General features: G+C 35.9%; 1 protein-coding gene across 1 annotated transcript in view; it reads right to left on the bottom strand.

Annotated features, from left to right (window-relative positions):
• Window positions 1-7,920, bottom strand: part of LOC129767366 (reactive oxygen species modulator 1) — a 327,366-nt gene that overhangs the window by 38,349 nt on the left and 281,097 nt on the right. The gene's annotated exons all lie outside the window — the stretch shown is intronic.

Raw genomic sequence — 7,920 nt, forward strand, 5'->3', positions numbered from 1 at the left:
GATGGAGACGCGTGGTTTATGGAAAGCAGCTGTCACCAATTTGCTCATTTTCTTATCACAATTATGGGAACATAATTGGTAATACTCATAGGGTATAATTTGAGTATGATTCAATTGTCGTTGACGAAGATGTATTTTATTTGCGTATATTATTCGATTTTGTACTCGCTACAGATCCTTTTTGACGTAGAACTTCGTCTTTCAAGAAGGGTGCCAAATCGGAAAACAGGTCACGTTTTTATGAAATAAAGTTAACGTGAACGAATACTCATGATTTACTAATCGAATCGGAAATTTTCTAAGATTTGTTTGATATGCTATACATTACAATTCGCTAATCTCTAAACGGTTTAAATTCATGAAAACTGGAAGAACTTCCTTTTTTCCCACCCAAAAATTTGTTCTGCCGATTTGCGTGCTAACCCTACCCGTAATTCAAATGCTTATAACTCGAACATTTATAACAGATCGGAAAGACGTTTGCATCAATTGATATAAAATATTTCTACGCGTCTATCACAATTAAGAAATATTATTTTTCATGAGATAAACAATTGAATAACTGTAAAATGTCAAGCGTTATTTAAACTCCATAACTGCCAAGTTTTGATTGGCCTGATTTACGGTTTTCCGAACACAGACTTCAAAATCGATGTACCTGTGGAAATCCGCTCTGCAAATATACATGCAAGTCGGAGGATTTTTTGTTCCTACCGAGCTGTGTTTCCCTAACATGGACTTCAAAATCAATGTGCCTTCAAAATCAATGTGGGAATCCGCTTTATAAAAACATGCAAGTCAGGGGTATTTTTTTCCCACTGAGGTGTGTTTTCCTAACACGGACTTCAAAATGAATGTGCCTGGGGGAATCCGCTTTGTAAATTCTTGCAAGTTGGGGGTATTTTTTGGTGTTGAGTACTTTTGTACTCGCTTGTCGTTGTTCAGACCGCGTCACCAAAGAAGTGTGTGGCCTGGCGTTGTCCTGATGGAAGACAATGCGGCCTCTGTTTATCAAAGATGACCTCTTCTTCATGAGTGTTACCTTCAAGCGGTCCAGTTGTTGGCAGTACAGGTCCGAATTGAGCGTTTGGCCATAGGGAAGCAGCTCATAATAGATTATTCCTTGACAATCCCACCAAACACACAGCAGAACCTTCCTGGCCGTTAATGAGGGCTTGGCCACCGTCTGAGCCGCTTCAGCGGGCTTCGACCACGACCGTTTGCGCTTCACGTTGTCGTAAGTGACCCACTTTTCATCGCCAGTCACCATCCGCTTCAGAAACGGGTCGATTTTGTTGCGATTCTGCAGCGATTCACATGCGTCGATACGGTCAAAGATGTTTTTTGCGTCAACGTGTGTGGCATCCATACATCGAGCTTCTTTGTGAATCCAAGCTTTTTCAAATGGTTAATAACGGTTTGATGACTTATCCCCAGCTCTTGGCCGGTGCTACGGCTGCTACTATGCCGGTCTTTCTCGGCTAATTCAGCGATTTTGTCGCAATTTTCGACGACAGGCATTCCGGAGCGTGGCGCATCTTCGACGACCTCTACACCAGAACTAAAACGTTGAAACCATCGTTGTGCGGTGGAAATGGAAACTGTATCGGGTCCATAAACTGTACAAATTTTATTGGCAGCTTGAGATGCATTTTTGCCTTTGTCATAGTAGTACTGTAAAATATGTCGGATTTTCTCTTTATTTTGCTCCATATTTGCGACACTATAACTCACGAACGACTTAACCAAACAAAACACTGTCAAGGACTATAGCGCGCAAAAATACCTTTCCAACAAACTATAGTATGACTCGATACAATGAATACAACTAGAACTACGCGCTTACAACGACACCTCGCGGAAATACCGCAGGACTTTTTTGACAGCCTAATATTACAAAAATTTCGATGCATTCTAATAATATTCGAAGTGGTAAACAAGTGGATAGCATAATACAATTGCGTAGTTCTACATTGAAAATAAGCGGTCGTGTCCTAGATATAACCCCTTACATTTTTTTTCCTAAAACAGCAAGTAAGAAGCAACACAATCAGAGCTAGGCATCATGGGTCGCTTGTTACATAAAATTATCTCTAAGGTATCAAAAAACTCAAGGTTCAATGGATTGAATGTATCCTACAGAGAATTTGATAAAAAGGTAAAAAGATTGAATAAAACCAACAGGTCAGGACTTCACTCGCGTGCTGTCCAGGCTTAAAGGGGTATTCTAGTGTAGGGGCACGAATTCCGGACGTTCATTTCCAAAAGTCCAAAAAAATAACAGGATGAATATTTTTTCTATTCATTATATCATTATTTTCAATCTTTTATAACAATAAAATAAAAATGGAACGGAAAAAATATTCATAGTTAGAATATTTACAAACTGGTGAAGTGAGGGGGTTCAACAAAAAATTTGAGCCATGGTACACACCATTCCAGTCTTTCTGGTTATCTGAAACAAAACAAAAATCGAACAGATTCTGAATCAGTAAAAATGCCGCTATCGCATGAACCTCGGACAAGCTAAAACATGTTTTTTACAAAATAGCGGCCGTTTGAAGAAAAAATGCTGCTTAAAATGTTTTTTTGTTTTACGTTTCCCGATTTAAAAAAAATACAGCGCGGACTCGATTATATACAGTTTCTGATTTCTTTTCACTGTATATAATCGAGTCAAAAAAAATTTTTTTTTATTCGTTTTTTTTTGCATGTATTTTTCGTTTTTTGAATATAAAAGAGGAATTTGATTTTTGATTCATCCCCTTAAAGTCAGAAAAAAACCTTTCTCACATGATAAAAATTAATTTATCCAAATTCTCTCAGGAAGTGATAGACGATCATATTTGATGAAAAAAATCCTCCTACGCATATGTTCGAATTTCAACAATGACAGAGTTATTGAACTTTTTTTTGTTTCGGACTTTGTTTTGTCATTTGAAAGACGAGGAAATTTAGTAGTGGAACATCTAAATTAGTGAATTTTAATAACATTTTGGCAGTTAAAAACTTAAAAGTTAATAATTTTTAATGTGTTATTATTAATTTTATCCTAGAAATGTATATTAAACTAGATTGTTTCTATCAATTAAATTGAAGCTCTCTAACCGCCCTACAATTTGTTCTCAGACACCCAACTTCTATCTTTCTTAATTTGGCAGCAATATCGATACAAACAATTCTTGATGGAAATTCAAGCAAAATCTTCAAAAATCACGATTTTTACCGCACTGTACATGTAATAACCACTTAAACGTTGGAGGGTTAAATTTCTTCTTGAAATAAGTCATATTTGAAATATAAAAAAAAAAATTTTTTCAAACTGTATATAATCGAGTCCAAAATTGTATATAATCGAATCACATATAATCGAGTCTGTATATAATCGAGTCTATATATAATCGAGTCCGACCTGTAGTAAAATTAGAAAATTATTATGTTTCATTGGTTCATGGGATAGAGAGATGCATACAGATTGTATTCATTAAAATTCTACATAAATCAATTCAGTTGAACTTGAGATATCGTGTACCATAGTTTGAAAATAATAGTTTCGAGAAAAACGCGTTTGAAGTTCATTTTTATGACCGTACTAGATTAGATACCGCATCAATAAAATGGCTATAGCTCGATAAATTATGGGATTTTTGAAAAGATTCTAGGGTATATTCTTGAATGACTAAATTTCTGAAATATGAAGTTTTTTTTCCAAAATTCTAGACTAGAATACTGCTATATTTCGGACACACTTGGAGTTAGTTATTGATTTTTATAAAGCTTATTATTTCATTGTTATTCTATTATAATCTTTAAACAAACATCAATAATGAACAAAAGTTGTGAAATTTATTTTATGATTTATTTATAGTCGATAAAAACCATGTGCGACTATCGTCTTCGTACAAAACTAACCGCTTGACATAGTTATAAGCAACTTTCTCGGAAAGTTTCAGGTGACTTTTCATAAAGTTATTGCTGCCATTATTGCCATTCTGCTGAGTTGGTGGGTTTTGAGAGGATCCACCTTTTAAAGACTCTCTAAGACTTTTTCCTGAGTTTTCTACTGCACGATCATTCTTACTTTTTCGTTAAAGAGAATGCTGCTCCAACGAAATCAGATATCGAAAAATCCTTTAAGGATAACATTTCTGAGGGCATACGCTTCCCAAAAATACAAAAAACAAAAATTCGATGTTTTCGATTTTCCAGACAGGGGTTCCCCCTTAAATAACTTCGAATGTACGAGTAGTTTTTCTGTCCCTATCAGTAAAATTACACCTCCAACGCTCCCAAAAACATCATTCCCAAACAAATAATTCACAAACTATACTATTTTATTATCCGGATATCACTTTAGAATGCATCGTATTCTGAATAACTTCTAAAACTCTTTTGCTAAAGGTATGGTGGCCCTGTGTCTATTACACGAAAGCGATGGGTGACAGTTGTCCATTTGCTGAAAACTCATTGGTCGTTGCTGATGATATACGTGGAACAGTTGCCAGGGGACTTCAACCGCAGACTGCAGACTTTACACTCAAACTAGCGTTGGCAGAAAACATTTCATCTTTGGCAGAAATGATGCCATTTCGTGTGCTGGAGAGTCAAATGCGCAAATAATGAGCTGTTTTAAAAGCTTAAAAATGGTTTGTATGCATGCGAGCAGACATCTCTTTCTGTTTTCTTTTCTCATTTCATTTGGGATTGTGCCAAAAAAAAAGTCCATACGACGTCAATGAGGATCGAACCAAGGCCGGCTGGAATGCAAAGCTATTTCACACGACCACGCTATCCATATAACTGCCAGTGCTGTTATATTGAAGCGTGATAATATTACACCTCATCATAAAATGAAGTTGGAAAGTGTTTTCTAAGAGGATAAAAAAGAACATGAACGAGAATATATATTTCTCTGTCTGTGCCGTGTATTTGGCAAACTATACGAAAAGCTTTCATATGCTTTTATTTAAATGTGTTTCGCTCGCTCATATTGGCTCTAGCATATATTTATACAAATAATACATGTATATCGTATTAGGGAGTAGAACATTTTCTGTTATTTTTCAGCTCATTTAATGAAATGAATCGGGATCCCATAACATGTGCTAAAAATTAACTTTGGGTGTAGTTTCATCCAATATATTGATCAGTACGGAGACGTCTGCATTCGCACACAATGCATCGATTCAGTTGGATCGATGTTTGCACTAGCCCAAACCGTCCAAAATTATCGGCCGGTGGAAAGTCTGCAGCAAAATTAAAACTCGGAGCGGTGTATGAAAGCAACACAGACGCAAGCTTTATTCCAACATAAGTGTTTTGGGTATAGAAAAGACGAAACTTTTGCAACGTAAAATATCGTGATGAATAGAGCTCACAAAACGATGTACAATTGTATTGTGTTTTGTGTACAAAAAAAAACTATATTTATAAGATTGCTGCAGAGGGTATGATATATTGGCCCACCTTATAATGTATTTTTAAGAGTATTGATTCACACAGTTTGTGATTTTGGCAGTTCTCGCGAGTGACAGTGGTCTAAGTACGTAGAATAGAAGGTAAGGGATATTTTCATGTGTATACACACGGAGAGTGCATGTGTTATACTTATGACAGACATACAGCTGTACTACCGTTGTACTTCGAAAATTGTATGTCTGTCACCATGTATAGCGCTAGAACTATGTAAGCAACTCGGTACAATCGCTGTATCTGTACCGACCTGTTTCTGTACCGACCTGTTTCAAAACACTTGGTAAACACTCTTTTCATTGGCTTTCTCTTGAGTTAATAACTGAGATTGGAAGCTTGTTTGTTGTGTTTGATAGTTTAGACGGCAAGTAAAAACCTTTTTCATTAAAATATGTGGTAAAAATTGGTCAAATTTCTGATTGTTAGTTTGAAATGCGGTACAATGTACAACCAAAGTATGTGTGTCATGCTACCGTGGTACCTGTACAACGCTGTACACGTACAACTCTAGTACAGCTGTATGTCTGTCCCTGGTATTACACACACAAAAAAAAACACAGTAAAAAAATACACAATTTGTTCGAGGTTCTGAAGTTTTCACAGTTTTTTTTTATATTCTGCGTCCTGCGATGCCGGAGCTGAATAATTTTGAATAGTAGCAGAACACTTGGAACATAATTCCAATGGTTACACACGCAATCCCTGTTTTATACTCTCACATTACTCCACTTCTTCTTGCAGAAGTGCAATATATTAATTTGCAATCACTTCAGAAGACCCGGGATGAAGGAAAAAATTTTCTCGTTTTCCAAATACGTCAAATTTGTCCCTTAAAGTGGCCCCACTACGGCTGAACACTCCAAACCGAAACCAATGAAAGCGTCGCGATGACTCTTGATGGATGCTTTAATGAAAGAGAAAAAATCAGCAGTGTGGGACCCAATCTTTCATCATATTACCAATTTGCGGGAACGACACTGTTTCGATATAAATTCTCCACAAATTTGTTCCTCGCCTTTTGCATTATTTGTATAATACACGTGCGATAATTTTACTGTTTTCAATTTTAAAATGATTAAGTGGACTGCTATTTCATAATTTCGAAACATATTTTGAGACAGTTCTTGTGTTACAATTTTTTAGACAATAAAATAAAGTTCGAATTTATATGGATTCGATCGATGGTTTATTACTATTTTTTTGCTTTTTTTCTTTGCCTACCACTACTTGAACTAAGCAGGGAGGAGACTAGTTTCTTATTCTACGTACAGGGTCTTTCAGATTAAACGCTCACGCAAAAAAAAATCGAATAGGTCCTTTTATCTTTTTTTCGCTCCGTCGATGTTAACACTGCATTCCCCACTTCGGGACGATAATATTCGGCTACTCGTTTAGTCTGATCAGATGGTTATTAGTGTCAAGATGTACAATTTACAAGAACGTGTATTTTTAGTGAAATCGTATTACTCGAGCAACCGAAGCCTTAATGAAACTTTATCCTCTTATGGTAAGAATTTCAACATTTCTCGTCGTCGATTACTTCCTCTGGGGGTACGTGAAAGACCGTTGTTATGTTTATAAGCCACAAAATTTGGAGGAACTTAAAGAAGAAATAATTCAATTTCTCAACAGCATCGAAGCCGTAATGTTAGAGTTGTGCATGAATAATTTTGTTCACCGTTTAAAACTCGTTATCGAAAAAAGGGATGGTGACATCGAAAATGTCCTAAAATAAGCTTTATTTTCGTTTTTTAAAAATAAGAATCGGTTCACGTTTGTAGAAGTTATTAAAATTTGTTGCGTGAGCGTTTAATCTGAAATACCCTGTACCTTGGGTCAGGTTAAGAAAATATGATCCACGATGTTAATCATTGTGATACATGCTTAGAATTATTTCCCATCAATTAATGCAAACATCTTTGCACTCTATTAAGAAATGCCCGAGTTTTAAGCGTTTGAAATCCTTTATTTTTTTCCTACATGTTCAGTATCTAGATTTTCATTTTACCTTCTATATCTTCCAGTTATATCAGGGACAGACATACAGCTGTACCAGTGTTGTACGTGTAAAGCGTTGTACAGGTACCATCGTACCATGACACACATACTTTGGTTGTACATTTCACCACATACTTCAATGGAAAAAGTTTTTATTTAGCGACTAAACTATCAAACACAATAAATAAGTTTGCAATCTGAGTTATGAACTCAAAAGTAGGTCAATGAAAAGAATGTTTGCTAAGTGTTTTGATTCGGTTTGTTCATGCTACCCACCACTAACCGTCTATGGCACTGCGCACAGTACAACTGTAGCCATGTACACAGGGATGCCAGGTTTGAAGATATGTCTTCATTTTGAAGACATTTGATATTCTGTGAAGACATTTGATTTTGTGAAGACATTTTGAAGACATTATGAATAATGTGAAGACATTTCAGTATGATAGC

The sequence above is a fragment of the Toxorhynchites rutilus genome, chromosome 2, assembly GCF_029784135.1.
Source record: "Toxorhynchites rutilus septentrionalis strain SRP chromosome 2, ASM2978413v1, whole genome shotgun sequence".
NCBI lineage: Eukaryota > Metazoa > Arthropoda > Insecta > Diptera > Culicidae > Toxorhynchites > Toxorhynchites rutilus.